Source organism: Amblyomma mixtum, chromosome 10, assembly GCF_055824585.1.
Source record: "Amblyomma mixtum isolate Tamu chromosome 10, ASM5582458v1, whole genome shotgun sequence".
NCBI classification, from domain to species: domain Eukaryota; kingdom Metazoa; phylum Arthropoda; class Arachnida; order Ixodida; family Ixodidae; genus Amblyomma; species Amblyomma mixtum.
This window is the reverse complement of record NC_143021.1, coordinates 124255980-124274945: the sequence shown is the minus strand read 5'-3', so window position 1 is coordinate 124274945 and position 18966 is coordinate 124255980. Positions and strand designations below refer to the sequence as shown.

General features: G+C 48.3%; 1 pseudogene; it reads right to left on the bottom strand.

Annotated features, from left to right (window-relative positions):
• Positions 1-18525, bottom strand: part of LOC149326853 (uncharacterized) — a 56488-nt pseudogene extending 37963 nt beyond the window's left edge.
• Positions 18526-18966: the final 441 nt, after the last annotated feature.

The window sequence follows — 18966 nt, the reverse complement described above, 5'->3', positions numbered from 1 at the left end:
GTGGCATCAAAGTCCCAACTGCGCAGAAGCTTCGGTCGTTTTTCGCACCACCTGCCCGTAGAGACGACGATCCCGGTGACGGCTTTCTTTCTTGCTTCTGATTTCTACACATATGACAGCGGGATTCTGCAAAACAGACGGAACGAAGGCTCAGAGCGTGCAGTCTTCTGCGCTGCCACTGCTGCCAAATGAGGAGTGGCTATGCCGGGCGGTTCCTTTTATGCGCTTCGGTGATCCTGGTGGCATCAAAGTCTCAACTGCGCAGAAGCTTCGGTCGTTTTTCGCACCACCTGCCCGTAGAGACGACGATCCCGGTGACGGCTTTCTTTCTTGCTTCTGATTTCTACACATATGACAGCGGGATTCTGCAAAACAGACGGAAGGAAGGCTCAGAGCGTGCAGTCCTCTGCGCTGCCACTGCTGCCAAATGAGGAGTGGCTATGCCGGGCGGTTCCTTTTATGCGCTTCGGTGATCCTGGTGGCATCAAAGTCCCAACTGCGCAGAAGCTTCGGTCGTTTTTCGCACCACCTGCCCGTAGAGACGACGATCCCGGTGACGGCTTTCTTTCTTGCTTCTGATTTCTACACATATGACAGCGGGATTCTGCAAAACAGACGGAACGAAGGCTCACAGCGTGCAGTCCTCTGCGCTGCCACTGCTGCCAAATGAGGAGTGGCTATGCCGGGCTGTTCCTTTTATGCGCTTCGGTGATCCTGGTGGCATCAAAGTCCCAACTGCGCATCAGCTTCGGTCGTTTTTCGCACCACCTGCCCGTAGAGACGACGATCCCGGTGACGGCTTTCTTTCTTGCTTCTGATTTCTACACATATGACAGCGGGATTCTGCAAAACAGACGGAACGAAGGCTCAGAGCGTGCAGTCCTCTGCGCTGCCACTGCTGCCAAATGAGGAGTTGCTATGCCGGGCGGTTCCTTTTATGCGCTTCGGTGATCCTGGTGGCATCAAAGTCCCAACTGCGCAGAAGCTTCGGTCGTTTTTCGCACCACCTGCCCGTAGAGACGACGATCCCGGTGACGGCTTTCTTTCTTGCTTCTGATTTCTACACATATGACAGCGGGATTCTGCAAAACAGACGGAAGGAAGGCTCACAGCGTGCAGTCCTCTGCGCTGCCACTGCTGCCAAATGAGGAGTGGCTATGCCGGGCGGTTCCTTTTATGCGCTTCGGTGATCCTGGTGGCATCAAAGTCCCAACTGCTCAGAAGCTTCGGTCGTTTTTCGCACCACCTGCCCGTAGAGACGACGATCCCGGTGACGGCTTTCTTTCTTCCTTCTGATTTCTACACATATGACAGCGGGATTCTGCAAAACAGACGGAACGAAGGCTCAGAGCGTGCAGTCCTCTGCGCTGCCACTGCTGCCAAATGAGGAGTGGCTATGCCGGGCGGTTCCTTTTATGCGCTTCGGTGATCCTGGTGGCATCAAAGTCCCAACTGCGCAGAAGCTTCGGTCGTTTTTCGCACCACCTGCCCGTAGAGACGACGATCCCGGTGACGGCTTTCTTTCTTGCTTCTGATTTCTACACATATGACAGCGGGATTCTGCAAAACAGACGGAACGAAGGCTCAGAGCGTGCAGTCCTCTGCGCTGCCACTGCTGCCAAATGAGGAGTGGCTATGCTGGGCGGTTCCTTTTATGCGCTTCGGTGATCCTGGTGGCATCAAAGTCTCAACTGCGCAGAAGCTTCGGTCGTTTTTCGCACCACCTGCCCGTAGAGACGACGATCCCGGTGACGGCTTTCTTTCTTGCTTCTGATTTCTACACATATGACAGCGGGATTCTGCAAAACATACGGAACGAAGGCTCAGAGCGTGCAGTCCTCTGCGCTGCCACTGCTGCCAAATTAGGAGTGGCTATGTCGGGCGGTTCCTTTTATGCGCTTCGGTGATCCTGGTGGCATCAAAGTCTCAACTGCGCAGAAGCTTCGGTCGTTTTTCGCACCACCTGCCCGTAGAGACGATGATCCCGGTGACGGCTTTCTTTCTTGCTTCTGATTTCTACACATATGATAGCGGGATTCTGCAAAACAGACGGAACGAAGGCTCAGAGCGTGCAGTCCTCTGCGCTGCCACTGCTGCCAAATGAGGAGTGGCTATGCCGGGCGGTTCCTTTTATGCGCTTCGGTGATCCTGGTGGCATCAAAGTCCCAACTGCGCAGAAGCTTCGGTCGTTTTTCGCACCACCTGCCCGTAGAGACGACGATCCCGGTGACGGCTTTCTTTCTTGCTTCTGATTTCTACACATATGACAGCGGGATTCTGCAAAACAGACGGAACGAAGGCTCAGAGCGTGCAGTCCTCTGCGCTGCCACTGCTGCCATATGAGGAGTGGCTATGCCGGGCGGTTCCTTTTATGCGCTTCGGTGATCCTGGTGGCATCAAAGTCTCAACTGCGCAGAAGCTTCGGTCGTTTTTCGCACCACCTGCCCGTAGAGACGACGATCCCGGTGACGGCTTTCTTTCTTGCTTCTGATTTCTACACATATGACAGCGGGATTCTGCAAAACAGACGGAAGGAAGGCTCAGAGCGTGCAGTCCTCTGCGCTGCCACTGCTGCCAAATGAGGAGTGGCTATGCCAGGCGGTTCCTTTTATGCGCTTCGGTGATCCTGGTGGCATCAAAGTCCCAACTGCGCAGAAGCTTCGGTCGTTTTTCGCACCACCTGCCCGTAGAGACGACGATCCCGGTGACGGCTTTCTTTCTTGCTTCTGATTTCTACACATATGACAGCGGGATTCTGCAAAACAGACGGAAGGAAGGCTCACAGCGTGCAGTCCTCTGCGCTGCCACTGCTGCCAAATGAGGAGTGGCTATGCCGGGCGGTTCCTTTTATGCGCTTCGGTGATCCTGGTGGCATCAAAGTCCCAACTGCGCAGAAGCTTCGGTCGTTTTTCGCACCACCTGCCCGTAGAGACGACGATCCCGGTGACGGCTTTCTTTCTTGCTTCTGATTTCTACACATATGACAGCGGGATTCTGCAAAACAGACGGAACGAAGGCTCAGAGCGTGCAGTCCTCTGCGCTGCCACTGCTGCCAAATGAGGAGTGGCTATGCCGGGCGGTTCCTTTTATGCGCTTCGGTGATCCTGGTGGCATCAAAGTCCCAACTGCGCAGAAGCTTCGGTCGTTTTTCGCACCACCTGCCCGTAGAGACGACGATCCCGGTGACGGCTTTCTTTCTTGCTTCTGATTTCTACACATATGACAGCGGGATTCTGCAAAACAGACGGAACGAAGGCTCAGAGCGTGCAGTCCTCTGCGCTGCCACTGCTGCCAAATGAGGAGTGGCTATGCCGGGCGGTTCCTTTTATGCGCTTCGGTGATCCTGGTGGCATCAAAGTCCCAACTGCGCAGAAGCTTCGGTCGTTTTTCGCACCACCTGCCTGTAGAGACGACGATCCCGGTGACGGCTTTCTTTCTTGCTTCTGATTTCTACACATATGACAGCGGGATTCTGCAAAACAGACGGAACGAAGGCTCAGAGCGTGCAGTCCTCTGCGCTGCCACTGCTGCCATATGAGGAGTGGCTATGCCGGGCGGTTCCTTTTATGCGCTTCGGTGATCCTGGTGGCATCAAAGTCTCAACTGCGCAGAAGCTTCGGTCGTTTTTCGCACCACCTGCCCGTAGAGACGACGATCCCGGTGACGGCTTTCTTTCTTGCTTCTGATTTCTACACATATGACAGCGGGATTCTGCAAAACAGACGGAAGGAAGGCTCAGAGCGTGCAGTCCTCTGCGCTGCCACTGCTGCCAAATGAGGAGTGGCTATGCCGGGCGGTTCCTTTTATGCGCTTTGGTGATCCTGGTGGCATCAAAGTCCCAACTGCGCAGAAGCTTCGGTCGTTTTTCGCACCACCTGCCCGTAGAGACGACGATCCCGGTGACGGCTTTCTTTCTTGCTTCTGATTTCTACACATATGACAGCGGGATTCTGCAAAACAGACAGAACGAAGGCTCAGAGCGTGCAGTCCTCTGCGCTGCCACTGCTGCCAAATGAGGAGTGGCTATGCCGGGCTGTTCCTTTTATGCGCTTCGGTGATCCTGGTTGCATCAAAGTCCCAACTGCGCAGAAGCTTCGGTCGTTTTTCGCACCACCTGCCCGTAGAGACGACGATCCCGGTGACGGCTTTCTTTCTTGCTTCTGATTTCAACACATATAACAGCGGGATTCTGCAAAACAGACGGAACGAAGGCTCAGAGCGTGCAGTCCTCTGCGCTGCCACTGCTGCCAAATGAGGAGTTGCTATGCCGGGCGGTTCCTTTTATGCGCTTCGGTGATCCTGGTGGCATCAAAGTCCCAACTGCGCAGAAGCTTCGGTCGTTTTTCGCACCACCTGCCCGTAGAGACGACGATCCCGGTGACGGCTTTCTTTCTTGCTTCTGATTTCTACACATATGACAGCGGGATTCTGCAAAACAGACGGAAGGAAGGCTCACAGCGTGCAGTCCTCTGCGCTGCCACTGCTGCCAAATGAGGAGTGGCTATGCCGGGCGGTTCCTTTTATGCGCTTCGGTGATCCTGGTGGCATCAAAGTCCCAACTGCGCAGAAGCTTCGGTCGTTTTTCGCACCACCTGCCCGTAGAGACGACGATCCCGGTGACGGCTTTCTTTCTTGCTTCTGATTTCTACACATATGACAGCGGGATTCTGCAAAACAGACGGAACGAAGGCTCAGAGCGTGCAGTCCTCTGCGCTGCCACTGCTGCCAAATGAGGAGTGGCTATGCCGGGCGGTTCCTTTTATGCGCTTCGGTGATCCTGGTGGCATCAAAGTCCCAACTGCGCAGAAGCTTCGGTCGTTTTTCGCACCACCTGCCCGTAGAGACGACGATCCCGGTGACGGCTTTCTTTCTTGCTTCTGATTTCTACACATATGACAGCGGGATTCTGCAAAACAGACGGAACGAAGGCTCAGAGCGTGCAGTCCTCTGCGCTGCCACTGCTGCCAAATGAGGAGTGGCTATGCCGGGCGGTTCCTTTTATGCGCTTCGGTGATCCTGGTGGCATGAAAGTCTCCACTGCGCAGAAGCTTCGGTCGTTTTTCGCACCACCTGCCCATAGAGACGACGATCCCGGTGACGGCTTTCTTTCTTGCTTCTGATTTCTACACATATGACAGCGGGATTCTGCAAAACATACGGAACGAAGGCTCAGAGCGTGCAGTCCTCTGCGCTGCCACTGCTGCCAAATTAGGAGTGGCTATGCCGGGCGGTTCCTTTTATGCGCTTCGGTGATCCTGGTGGCATCAAAGTCTCAACTGCGCAGAAGCTTCGGTCGTTTTTCGCACCACCTGCCCGTAGAGACGACGATTCCGGTGACGGCTTTCTTTCTTGCTTCTGATTTCTACACTTATGACAGCGGGATTCTGCAAAACAGACGGAACGAAGGCTCAGAGCGTGCAGTCCTCTACGCTGCCACTGCTGCCAAATGAGGAGTGGCTATGCCGGGCGGTTCCATTTATGCGCTTCGGTGATCCTGGTGGCATCAAAGTCTCAACTGCGCAGAAGCTTCGGTCGTTTTTCGCACCACCTGCCCGTAGAGACGATGGTCCCGGTGACGGCTTTCTTTCTTGCTTCTGATTTCTACACATATGATAGCGGGATTCTGCAAAACAGACGGAACGAAGGCTCAGAGCGTGCAATCCTCTGCGCTGCCACTGCTGCCAAATTAGGAGTGGCTATGCCGGGCGGTTCCTTTTATGCGCTTCGGTGATCCTGGTGGCATCAAAGTCTCAACTGCGCAGAAGCTTCGGTCGTTTTTCGCACCACCTGCCCGTAGAGACGATGATCCCGGTGACGGCTTTCTTTCTTGCTTCGGATTTCTACACATATGACAGCGGGATTCTGCAAAACAGACGGAACCAAGGCTCAGAGCGTGCAGTCCTCTGCGCTGCCACTGCTGCCAAATGAGGAGTGGCTATGCCGGGCGGTTCCTTTTATGCGCTTCGGTGATCCTGGTGGCGTCAAAGTCCCAACTGCGCAAAAGCTTTAGTCGTTTTTCGCACCACCTGCCCGTAGAGACGACGATCCCGATGACGGCTTTCTTTCTTGCTTCTGATTTCTACACATATGACAGCTGGATTCTGCAAAACAGACGGAACGAAGGCTCAGAGCGTGCACTCCGATGCGCTGCCACTGCTGCTACCGGGAGATTTATCTTTTGTGCGAAGCATATTAACGTAGGTTTCGGGCCTTCGCGCGACGCCCGGCGGTGGCCACCATTGACCCTGAAGTGGGGTCACGTGACATGACGTCACGTGATGACGTCACACCGGCTGCAGATGGGGCCTCATATCGCGCCGTCGGTCGCCTCCCGGCGGTGGCCACCATTGACCTTGAAGTGAGATCACATGATGTGACGTCACGTGATGACGTCACACCGGCTGCAGATGGGGCCTCATATCGCGCCGTCGGATGTCGCCCGGCGGAGGCCTCCACGCTTCGGTTCGCGCCGTCGCGCGCGACGCGGCGGCGGCGCCACCATCGCTGCATCACGGGATATGTGACGTCACGCCAGGGATGAAGCAGCGCAAGCCCGCAGTCGCGTCAGTCTCTGTGCCCGCAACCGCGCCAGCGTCTTTGCGCCGGGCGTGTACGCGGTCAAGATGCCTCCAATCGCTAAGGACGTTAATAATAGGAATGCCCCATCCACACTGAGGCAGCTGCTTAACATGCTTCGCATCCACTGGGCTTAACCTTGATAAGCCTCCAAATTTTTCAGGCTGATTTTAATTTTCTTTGTACTAAACAACTGTAGTGAAGGAAACGAATACACAGCTGTTTGTCAGAAAAATCTTCATATTTTCTGAAAACATATGTCTTAAGGTATGTACAGCGTCACATTTCCTGTCTCATAAAATGGCCTACACAGATACACGTGGCAGAAAATATCGAACCTTTCGCGATGTTCACCGTTTTTTCAGCAATTATATCGAAGCTAATGCTGCTAGCCTCAGCGTTAAGACTTTGTTCCCAGATCAAGTTTTAAACGGAAAATTCGGAGACATTTGCTGAAAAGCGATACGTTCTACAAAAGGCGCTTGAAAGAATACCCACGGGAGAAAGTCTAGGTGCAATGGGCACAGAAACTTTCCCTCGGTGTTTTTCAGCCTATTCTTGAATTATCAGGAAAAAATAAGGTGTGTTTAAGATCCTTAAAGTTTTCGACTGATTCTTTACTCTTCAAAAGAAGATTTCAAGAAAGCGACAACTTTAAAAAAATGACCTACCAGCACGATGAATTACGGATTTGTTCCTTTTCAAGACAGCAGAACAACTTTCATTCCAATCCTAGCCCGTAACCTATTCATATAAGTCACCAGCAGGATAATGAGACAGGAACTTTGTGTTTCTTGCAAATTTAACTGTTCTGATTAATATTTAGTTTTGTTTTTTTTTTCGGTTAAATTTCTATTCTAAGCCTGCTTTTAGCCGTTCTTTCATAGAGGAAGCCGACTACCCTCCACGTGGCGCGGAGGTTTAGCGTTTACATTGCCATTTCAGAATGTAATAAGGGAGTAATTACTCATTGATGTCCACCCAAGTGCAGCCATACGGCTACAAAGGAAAACTATACAGCTTTCTCAGAAACTTCGCAGTTAAATAAAAATTCGTCCTGGTCCGGTGTTCGAACCCGGGACCACCGCTTCTCTGGAGCAGTTGCTCTACCAACTGAGCAAACCGGGACGGCAATCTTATGGTAGGGCGAGAGCGAATAGATCAATAACTCGAAGTGGGAACAGTGTTCGTCAAATTTTTAGGGGAATCCCCCAAGGTAGGGGACTCTGCTCCAAGGTGGGGGAATCTAATGCTGGTTATCATTCCTGAAAGATCCATCAAGTAGCAATGCGTTGGCGCGCCCTTCGTTAACAGAAGTAAGACATTCGCGTCCTATGTAGGTGTGTTCGTTATCGTCTGTCAGCACAGAAGCCAGCGCATTAGAATGGGCGAGATTTTCTCGAGATTTCCTTGGAATGCTGCCGTTGCCACAGTGGAGACTTCGGGCCCCCTGAAGCTGCCTAAAGGAAGCTCTTACTGCAGCTCGCCACCATGATGTACGTATTAATGGCAACCGGGGATTTTATTAAAATATTTATTATTTAGCCACCCGAGGAACTAACGAGGGCAGTCCACATCTCTTGCATGAAGTGCCTTGAGATCTGTCCGTTTGGTTCAGCTTGCATTTCCTGTGCGCTCAGTGTGTCACTAATGCAGCATAAAGCCGCCATATGGATTGCTTAAGGCTCATATTTACTTCATCAAATAAGGTTTCCTGATCATTGCTCGTTGCGCTTAGCCCTCATAATGCGCCACACCGTATATCAAATGGAAAAAAATAATTCCCTGAGGAAAACCGCACAGGAAGGAAAAAGGCCTCTTCCATAGCTGTCCAAAGAGACCTCTCCGGTGTGAGCTGCGGCCACCCGATCCTCGCGAATTTCTTAGTCTCATTTCCCCACTTAATTTCACTGCCAACCCCAGCTAGGCTTCCCTTCACTCGGAATCCAGTCTTTTACCCTTGGGGACTATCGTTCATCTTGCCTTCGGATAAGACGCCTTGCCCAAGCCCAGTTCTTCGTCCTGATTTCGACTAGGATGTAATAGCTGGTGTTACTTAGGTGTTACTATAGCCACTAAACTTAGCTGGAATAAACATATAACCAACATATATACACCCCCGTAAAAAAATATACAGCCCAAGGGGTTTGATTGTGAGGCTTGCGATCAGCCTCGTTGTGCCTCCTCAGCGACCGTAATTTCTCGAAAGAGGAATGGCTATGCGTCCTTAATTTTCCCAAGGTTTGGACTTTGAGATGTGCTAGGGGGCCCCGCTAAGCAGCTTAGAAGCAAACTCCTTGGGCTGTATACTTTTGACGGGGGCTGTACGTCATCCTTTCGGAAATTTTGCTTTCTTAAGCATACATTAAAAGGTGCCCCTTCTGGTGCAAAGCTTCTAGCCTACACATCCATCATCGGACCGAAACTTGAGTACGCATGCACCGTCTCGGACCCTTACAAAAAATATAACATTCAGGCCCTGGAAATGATCCAGCAAAAGTTTGATAGATTCATCTTTAATACATATTGTTCTACTGACTCTCCAACCACTCTTATGGAGCACAAAACAACATACAGACATTGCAAACACGAAGAAAAATTCAACGATCGAAATTTCTTTTCCTACTCAAAAGTAACAAGCTCTCCATGAGCACTCATTTATTTCTTAAACCGATCACAACGCGACTAACACTCCATCGTCACAAGGAATCACTAACACCGCACATCGATAGAATCAGCTTTTAAATACTCATTTTTTCCTCACACAATAACTAAATGGAATGAACTCCCGCCTGAGGTTATAAGCAGCAACGGTGCCATTAACAAAATTGCTTATTGATAATTGCTGAATTGTTTTTTCCTTGTTCTTTAGTATCTTCCATTACTCATGCGTTAGTTTTGTGCTCTGTAATTTGCCGCGCTTCTTTTTATGTACTTTTGCCCCTACTGCTTGGACCCATCTTGGAGTCAGCAGTATTCTATAAATAAATAAAAGATACGCGATTGATCGATAGCCCACTCTACCCTTTTCCTGCCCCTCAACGTCATAAAAATAATTTATCTTTCCATAGCTGGCTGCGCTTAATTTGAACTCTTTTCGTTTGCCTCGACGCTTTTATCCCATCGGTGAGTACCGATAAGATACAGCTGTTGTATAACTTTCTCTTCAGGGATATTCGTGAACTCTCATTCATGTTCTGAGAGAACCTCTCAATTGCGCTCCGCCCTATTCTTACTCTTCTAGTTCTTTCACTCTCCTGATCCGTATCTTCACGTAGACGTATTCCCTCAATACATCCAGCACCTCGCTACCAATTGTAAACTGCTGTTCCCGTAAGAGATTAAACATTGCTTTCATTTCTTGCATATAATTTTGGACCCGCAATAGAGCAACGCCAGTCTAACTCATTGATCTTGTTTTGCAATTGAAATCCTGAAAGGCAAGGCAATGTCATCAGATAATCACAGATTACTAAGGTACTCTCCATAAACTCTTATTCCCAACACTTTAATTTTATGCGGTGTGTCTCAGGATGAAGCCGCGGAAGTTTAAAGAACGACCCTTAAGAGATATTCATCACCTGGAATTTTTTTGTGTTTCGCAGAAGATAAGTTATCGCAAGTCAACGTTCGAAACTCACCGTCTGCGCGCCTGTGCCCTCCTCTCGTCGCTTTCTGCACGCTGAAAGTTCGGCGCTCTACCCCTCTGCAGTCACCAGTGAGTGGTATCATTCAGTTTTGGAGACATGCCATTTCTTTTACACATTTATCACATCTTTGTGTTGGAACGAAAGTTTTCGTATGCACCTTTAAAAAAACACCTCAAAATAATATTACTCTACGAAATATGAGGGCTAAGCGCAACGCATGCAAAAGTTACGGTGATGATACAACATCACCATAATGTTGGATTACCCTTACGACCTACGTGGCTGTTTTTATTGTGGCTTTAGTCTACTAAAGTCGTGCTCCTAATCAATGGCGTAGCTTGTGGACGGTGCATGTGCGCCAAGCGAGGTGATTGTGCAGAGCTAATTGGAGCCCCATGCATACGGAGTGCGCTTGTTGCACGCGATGGAAGATCCATGCAGACTTGACGAAAAAAGAATATTGGAGGGGATTCTTGGGCTATGCCTTCAGGTACGAAGGGATAGCGTAATGGTTTAATTACGATACCTTATAATCCTCATATCCCTCCTGGCGCAGTGGTGCAGTGGTTAAGCGACGCGACGCTGCCTACGATGGCTGGTGCTCCCAGTGGTAAGCCTTCCCGGCCTAACAATTATTAATTTAACTGACTGCTGCAATGGGGGCGAGTTTCCTCACTATATGTTGGAAGGTTGTGAAGACGCCTCAAGGTTGCGCCACCAAGGTGGCCCACCTGTCTCCTACGTTGCTCTCTGGAGAGCACCTGCCAGAGCCATGCTGCTGCTCTGCGACAGCCATGCAACACACGGAGACGCGTGAAACGGACGAGAGTCCGAGGATTAAAAAGTCGCCGGAATGAGCTCGCCAGTTTTCGCCCATGATTGTCGCTTCTCTGGTAGATGTAGAAGTGTTTTTAATTATTGATACTGTCAGCAGTCAGGCCGCTACAGGGTGGAAACAGACGCATATGTAACAAAAGTCACACAGCCACAAGTATAAACAGTACACAATTCAAAGAGTCAAATTGAAAACGACAATCGTCGCAACACGGCCGTCCTGCACTGCAGATACAGGCCTTAAGTACAAACGCTAATGGGTAAATATTTGCAACCATAAAATAGCAGTAGGGAAACAAAACGTAAGAAAAGAAAAACAAAATTACAGGGATGTCTATTCAGGTAAATGACGGTGCAAGCAATTTTCAAATTTGGGGAGATTGCCTATTTGCAGAAAGGCCTTAGGCAGGGAATTCCATTCTGTTATTGTTCTGGGGAAAAAGGAATATTTAAAACAGTTAATACGGGCCATCATGGGTGAAACCTGGTAAGTGTGACAGCTTCTTACAGGGCGACACGAGCGTTGTTGCAAAGAGAGGCTTGTGTTTAAGTTGAAGTGAATATTGCGCAAAAGATAAAGAAATTTTAGCCTGGTGATCTTCTTTCGTTTCGACAGGGAAGGAAGTTGTAATTCATGTAGCATGTCAGTCAAGGAATCAGTATATCTATATTTTGACAGAATGAACCTGGCGGCCCTTCTTTGAACTTTTTCAATCTTATCCGTTTGATTTGACTGATACGGATCCCATATGACGCTCGCTGAGTTCAGTTGTTCGCGACACAATATAGAGATTTCCGAGTTTTTCCTCTTCTTGGGTGTTTTGAGAGGTGCTTTAAGAAATTGAACAGCAGTCTTATTGCCACCAGCCTCTTAACTGTTGTTCCTTCAGGAAATACTACTCTAAGCGACGGTGTCGAGAGAGGTGCCATCGGCAGAGGCCGCTCTCGAGTCTTGTGTTCAAGCAAAGAGTACGGGTGCACTCGTGCAAAGCGTTCTGCCTCAATGGCACGGCCCGAGTACATCAGGTGACGCCTAGATGCGCATTTTGTGCGGCCTCGCAGGCGTTTAGGCACTGTCAGTGTGCAGTCTGTGCAGAAGAGTGGATGCAGCATAATTATCCTGTTTTGAGCCTGTTTTCATCTCCCTCTACTGCAGTGTCACCTTAAACAAAATAAGTACACTAGATTTTTTATGAAGCTCTTCCTCGGAGCTCATGCTTACTAGCGCCACTGTTTACATGGCTCCCGGAGCTTTTATTTCGGTTCTAAGCATATGAGAAGGTGTCCACTATGGAGCCATAAAATCTCGTTTATTTGATAAACGTCGTTGTCACGCCTGCACAAACAGCGGTGGCACTGCTGGCCTAGCTAGAGGAAATGCACGCTCCTCCTTACTGCAGTACTACTGGAACTTGTGTTTTTCATTCGTGTTGCAGTGTTGCAGGTTGGTTTACCAGGGTGCTGGTTCCATCAGTGCCAGTCCCTGTGCTCTCTCGAAGAGAAGCTATCTCCTCACTTGTAACAGGTAAACAGCAGGCGCTGAAGCCACTCGCTGCAGTTAGATAGAAAGTTAACCTCAGAAAACTTCAGAGTAAATATTGTAACAAATATTCTGTCAAATCAGCATTCGAGGATAACAAGTTGGATGTGTTAGTACCGCATTACCTCAGCTTTAGAATGGTAACAGCGAGTGATCGACCGCAGACTGCGCTCCAGCAACCAGCCCATTTATTGCATATTGTTAGGTAGCCAAAGCAGTGAGGGCGCTCGGTGTTAACATCTTTTACAGGGCGATGAAAATAAAGAACTCGTCGCTTTTCCTTGTTATCACTCATTCAAGCGGTGACGATCTCTGCGAAACGGCTGCTCTTGACAGAGCTCTTCCCTGCGGAGTTTTCTCGTCTGCGCATGGAGAAAGGGGGAAGGACACATCAGCTCCAGATGGCAGCTTACGCCGTTCGCGGATGGAATGCGGTACGCAGCTCATATACAGGTTATTAAGGAGAAGTTACTGAAGAGGAACTGTCGCATCATCGTCATGTATGCGACAGTTGTATATATTTATTTGGAAAATTTGTACAAGCGTATGTGGACGACAGGCCCGCTAATAAAATTTTCTCAAAATGAAACACTCCAAGAATTTCACCGCCTTTTCATTTAAGGTATGCACATGTGGGCAAAATGGGCGGAACCGAAAGTTTGTTATAGCGCAGCTACTAAGCGGCCGTTCGTTCCTTGATCCGCGTCTCCGCCATCGGTGTAACCGAGCCAAACACTTATTAAATAAAAGAATAAAAAGATTGCCGCGACTGAAATTGTAACTGTTGTCGGCGTGAACAGATCAGCTTCTCTGGCCACTGCACGAGAGTACTATGCCATTGCCACAGTTTTTCTTTATTGCATTGATATCAAACCGGCTAACTCACCAAATCCTTTATTTCTCGTCATCATCATTAGCCCCGCAAACTTATTAAAATCTCATCCGCCCACCTAACTTTCTGCTGTCCCCCGCCACCGTTGCCTTGTCTTTGAATCCACTCCGTTACCCTGAAGGACCAACGGTTTCTAGCCTTCCCATTGAATAACATGCCCTGCGAACCCCACTTCTTCCACTTGATTTCGAATAGGTCATTACCACGCCTGATCCGTGGCTCACTTTGCTCTCTTCCTGGCTCGGAGAACTACACAAATCATTTTTCTTTCCATAGCTCGTTGCATTGTCCCTAACTTAAGTCGAACCCTCTTCGTTAGCCTCCACGCTGCGGCTCCATGGGTCAGTACCGGTAACATAAAGCAGCTCTATACTTTTCTCTTGAGGGATGCTGGTAATCTGCGTTCATGACCTCAATGAACCTGCCATAGACGCCCACATTGCGCTTTCCTTGCTAGGCTGTTGAACATTACTTTGGTTTTTTTAATGTTAATTTTTATAACCACTGCTCTGCGCGACCTAACTCATTGCCCATGCTTTCCAGCTCATCTACTGGGTGACTGAGCAAGGTAATGTCATCAGCAATCGCAAAATTCTTAGCTGTTCTTCATAAACTCTTATCCCAAAATGTTCCCAATCCAGGCCTCGGAACACGTCCTCAAAATAGGCAGTGAATAGCGTTGGTGATATCGTGTGTCCCTGGCAGACACCCGTTCTTACTGCAATTTTATTGTTGAGCTTATGAAGGACTATCGTACCTGTGCAGTCGTTAGAGATATCGTCCAGTATTTTCACATGTCTCTTCTGCACCCTGATTCCGCAATGCCTGGATGACAGCTGAGGCTTCCACTGAGACAAATGCTTTCTCGTAACAAATGAACGCTGTAGATAGGGGTTGGTGCTACAGTGCGCATTTCTCTCTCATCTAATCGATAGTGTGAATATGGTCTACTGCTGAGCATACTTTACGAAAGCCTGACTGATCATTTCAATGATTTAAATCTGAAGTTGTCTTGATTTTATTTGCGATTAACTTAGTAAATATCTGGCAGATGCTCTTGCGTCATAAAAATTCACTATCATAATCAGCAAATACCTTGTAGAACGGGCAGTATGCTGATCGGTATATAATTTTTCAAGGCATTGACGTCTCCTTTCTTATGAATTAAGACAAAGTTAGCTTTCTTCCATTTTTTCTTTTCCTTTATTTCTGCGCAATTCAAGAGCGAGGAAAAGGTTTTTTCCCACCTGATAGTGGCCTGCTTTTCCTCAACAATAAAACATGTTTAACCACTAAAGCACTTTATCGCATTTATGGATAGTATAGAAAGGATATGCATGCTGCTCGAGGTTATAAGGCATTGAGTCTGCAGGATCGCGGTTTTTTCTCGCAGAACGTACCCTCCGTCATTCAAGAGATCGGCTACTACCTTATCCTCAAGAACTGATGGTGGTGATGTCCTTGGGCTGCTTGCCCCTTTGCATTGCTCCTAAGGCTTTCTACTTCATTTTTACTCCTGGGATATCCCATTGCTCTGCGCTCCTGCAACTCTCATTAACGTTTTGATTAGACTGGCTACTGTACAGATTCGTGTTTGACCCTTCGGCTGCATTAGCCACCTTATCCATATTACTAATGACAATGCACTCTTTGTGTCATAGCGAATACATCTAGTTCTATTTCCTATGCCTATTTTCCCCTTCACTGCTTTTAAGCTACTTTCGTTCTTCACAGCAGGCTAGATTTCCCCATATTAAACTGCCTTATGTAGGCTAAATTGCGCTTATTTGTTACCTCTAATAGCTCTGCCAGCTGTATTCTCTTAATCGGATTTCTTTCTCTTGAGGTAGCTTGCCGGTATGCTGTCGAACCATCCTACTGGCTACTCTACTGCGCACACCGAAATAATAGCCGTGACATTATATTAGATTGTTTGAACAATAATATGGTCTTTATCAGTTAGAGCTAAATATCTGTTGTGCAGCGACAACTTGAACTCCTCTGCTTTCCTTCGTACCGCTAAGACATTAATTGGCTTTCACTTCACTAATTTCTTTCATTCTCTCTCCCTTCAGGTCTAAGCTAACTCGAGACTTTACCATTATGCGGTCGCTACAATGCACCAATCAGAGGACCTCTACATCCTGCACAATGCCATGTTGAGCGCATAGTATGAAGTATATTTTGTTTTTAGTCTCAGAACTGAGACTCTTCAGCGTCCACTTCTTGTTGAGTAGGCCTTCAGATTGAGCTAGTTGGTGAACAGATATTGTAAAAGGAATACAATAGCGCACCAAAACGAGGACCAGGACGCCCAAAAGACAGGACAAGCGCCACCAACCAAATGATTTTATCAACAGATAATAAAATCAGTTGGTAGTGGACGCTTGCCCTGCAGTTCGCGCGTTCTGGTCCTCATTTTCTTGCACCATTCTATTCCTATTACGACTTCATGCTCATTCTTTTCCGGAAAAAGGTGTTCATGATGCGTAAAATATTTCTCCTAGCGAACCTCACTTATAATTCCCCCCTTGGTATTCTTGGAATCTATTCTATAGTCGCCTACCGCCTGGTCTCTGGCCTGCGTCTTCCATACCGTCGCATTGAAGTTTTCCATTAGTACAGTGTACTGTGATTTTACTTTGTTCATTGCCGATTCCACGTGTTGATAGAATCTTTCAACAATCTGGTCATCATTGATGGATGTAGGCGCATAGGCCTGCCCCACTTTCAGCTTGTACCTCTTATTAAGCCTAATTACGATAGCTGCCACCCTTTCTTTAATACTGTAGAACTTCTTCCTGTTGCCAGAAATATACTGATTGATGAAGAATCCTACACCTAGTCCTCGTCTGCCCGCTAATCCACGATAGCGGACATATTATTCCGCTATGCCGAAGCATTTTCTCGCAACCGATTACACGTGGTGCTAAACTGCAACACCCGCTTGTTGTTTTGCTCTGTTGGAGCGACAAATACAACGCGCACTTGCTCTTTCCTTTGCACATCGTCGTCATCACCAAATATTTGCGCTTTCGAAAAGGAGAGGAGGACATACGGTGAGATTGCAGCTGCCGTTTGTCTTGTCCACCATTCAGTTCAATTTTATATAAGAAAAAGCTGCCATCCTAAAATCTTTCCCAATTCCATTTTTTATCTATTCACGTTAAAAATAACCTGTAAACAAAACATCCTAAACAGTGCAAGTATATCCCCGAATTCATTAGTTACCATTAGTCACCGCTTTCCCAGCGTCTGATTCATTCTTAATTTAAAACACTTAATCTGCAGTCATTTTTTTTTTTACCTCAAAACGTTGTTCACCATCTCGTGGTCGCCGCCTGTGTCTCCGCCAGTCGCCCGCAGTGGGTAAGCACCACTAAGTCCTTGGAGATAATAACAGCCGACAAGTGTCATAACTATTCAAAATAGTCTCAGCAAGTTATATATAAAGAATTAGCGACGCAACAGGTGGAAATGCATCGTCTGCCGCTGCTCGTAACTGAGCTCCCCAAGCAGAGGCCGCCGCCGAGAGGACCCTGCCGTTAGCGCCGCCGAAGCACGGCCTCATAGCCACCGCAGAGAGCACACGGGAATACGTAGTGCCAAAGGCATGTTGACTCCTTCAAGAGGTCCCTTGTCTTCATCCCAAAAGAGTTTGCGTAGAAACTAAAGAATTTTTGGAACTGTACACACTCACACGTGTCTATAAAGTGTTTTACCTGAATATAAAGCAAAACCATGACATTACAAAGCCGCACTCATTGATTTATCTATTATGGTAATCGCCTTTAAAAAGTGTATTTTCATTAACGTAATGAAGGCATTTACGCGCAAAATCAGCTCCTCGCTGTGTCAGCGCATGGTGTATTTTTTTACGGGTGCAAAAAAATGTTTAAACTCATAATCCTTCCTTTTAAAAGTTGCTGCACACAAAGGAGTCATCTATGACGCAGGATAGAGAAAACGTGCCTTGCAAACGTTGGCACGCAACTAACGTCTTCAAACTTAGGGCTTCAGTGCTCTCAACCTGCAACGCTTCAAATATTTTTCAGTGGCAGTCGGCAGTAGTTCGTATGCAAAACAAAAAATGGGAGGCGCGGAAATTTCCTTACTTTGGGTCGAATCCTCGGCCACGGGTTTCAATAAATACGCAACAGCCAGTTAAAATAAAGTGAATGAATGACTGAAAAACTTTGTTGTCACAAGGGTTCTCCCACCGTATAGGTGGAGCCCTAAGTCCAGGGCCCCAGTGGCCTTTCAGTCTTGCGAGCCCTGTCGATCAGCTTGAGCTGCTCTTCAGGCTTCGAGCTGGACAGCGCAGCCTCCCACGTCTCCGGTGTTGGTGTGTTGTTTATCGGTGCTGCCTGCATTTTCTGACAGGCCCATGTAACGTGGTAAAGCGTTGGGTGTTCACCGCATAGCGGACATTTGTTGTCATATGGGGAAGGATAAATTTTGCGGAGTAAACTCAGATTTGGATGTGTATTAGTACGCAGTTGTCTACAGGCAACCGACTGCTCTCTACTAAGGTCTTTGTGGTCTTTGTACCGTCTAGCGACTGCGTCCAGTTCCCCTTCGGTGCGCGCCTCCCGGTTGGCGTATGCTCGGGCCTTGGCATCCGTACGTTGGTTCCCTTTGCCAGCCTCATGGCCTGGTGTCCACGTGATGAAGCATCACGTAAAGGTGATTGTCCTCGCCTTGAGTATGCGAATGGCTGCAATGGATATGCGTCCACTGCTTTACCTTCTGCACGCCTCTTGCGAGTCCGTAATGATATGTGCATGGGGCTCGTCACCCTGCTGGATGATAGCGTGTGGAACTGCTGCTTCCTCAGCCTCGAGAATGCGGTTGGTTTTTATCGAGGCGCAGTTGATTTCCTTGAGCTGGTGATACACTACGCTGGCTACCGAGCCGTATCGGTGGCTGTACGTGGTTGCGTCAACGTATAATGCATCTTTTGTCCCTGCGAAGCTTCTTTCGTGGAATTCAGATCTTGCCTTTCTTCTCGCCTTATGTATATCTGGATGCATGTTGTTCGCAATCGGGCTGATCTCAATGATCCCCCTGATTTCATTTGGTACGCTCGCTGTGCTGTTGACTTGTTTCAAAGCGTCCCTCATGCCTAGAAACCACTGCGTATTTCTGCCCAATTTGGACAGCATGAGTCTTGTTTTCTGCGCGAGAAGGTGGGCCTCGATAAGTTCTTGTACTGTGTTGTTTATGCCCAGTTTAAGGAATTTCTCCATCGAAGTGGTGACCGGCAGTCCGAGAGCGCAATTGTATGCTTTCCTAATAATTGCCTCTAACTGCTCCTTTTCTCGCTCGAGCGGTCTTTGGTAGGGGACGCCGTATAAGATCCTACTGATCACGAGGGCTTGTACTAGCCTACATGTGTCCTCCTCCTTCATACATCTTTTTCTGTTGGAAATTCTTGCAATCATCCTGGTGATCTGTGCTGTGGTATTTGCTAG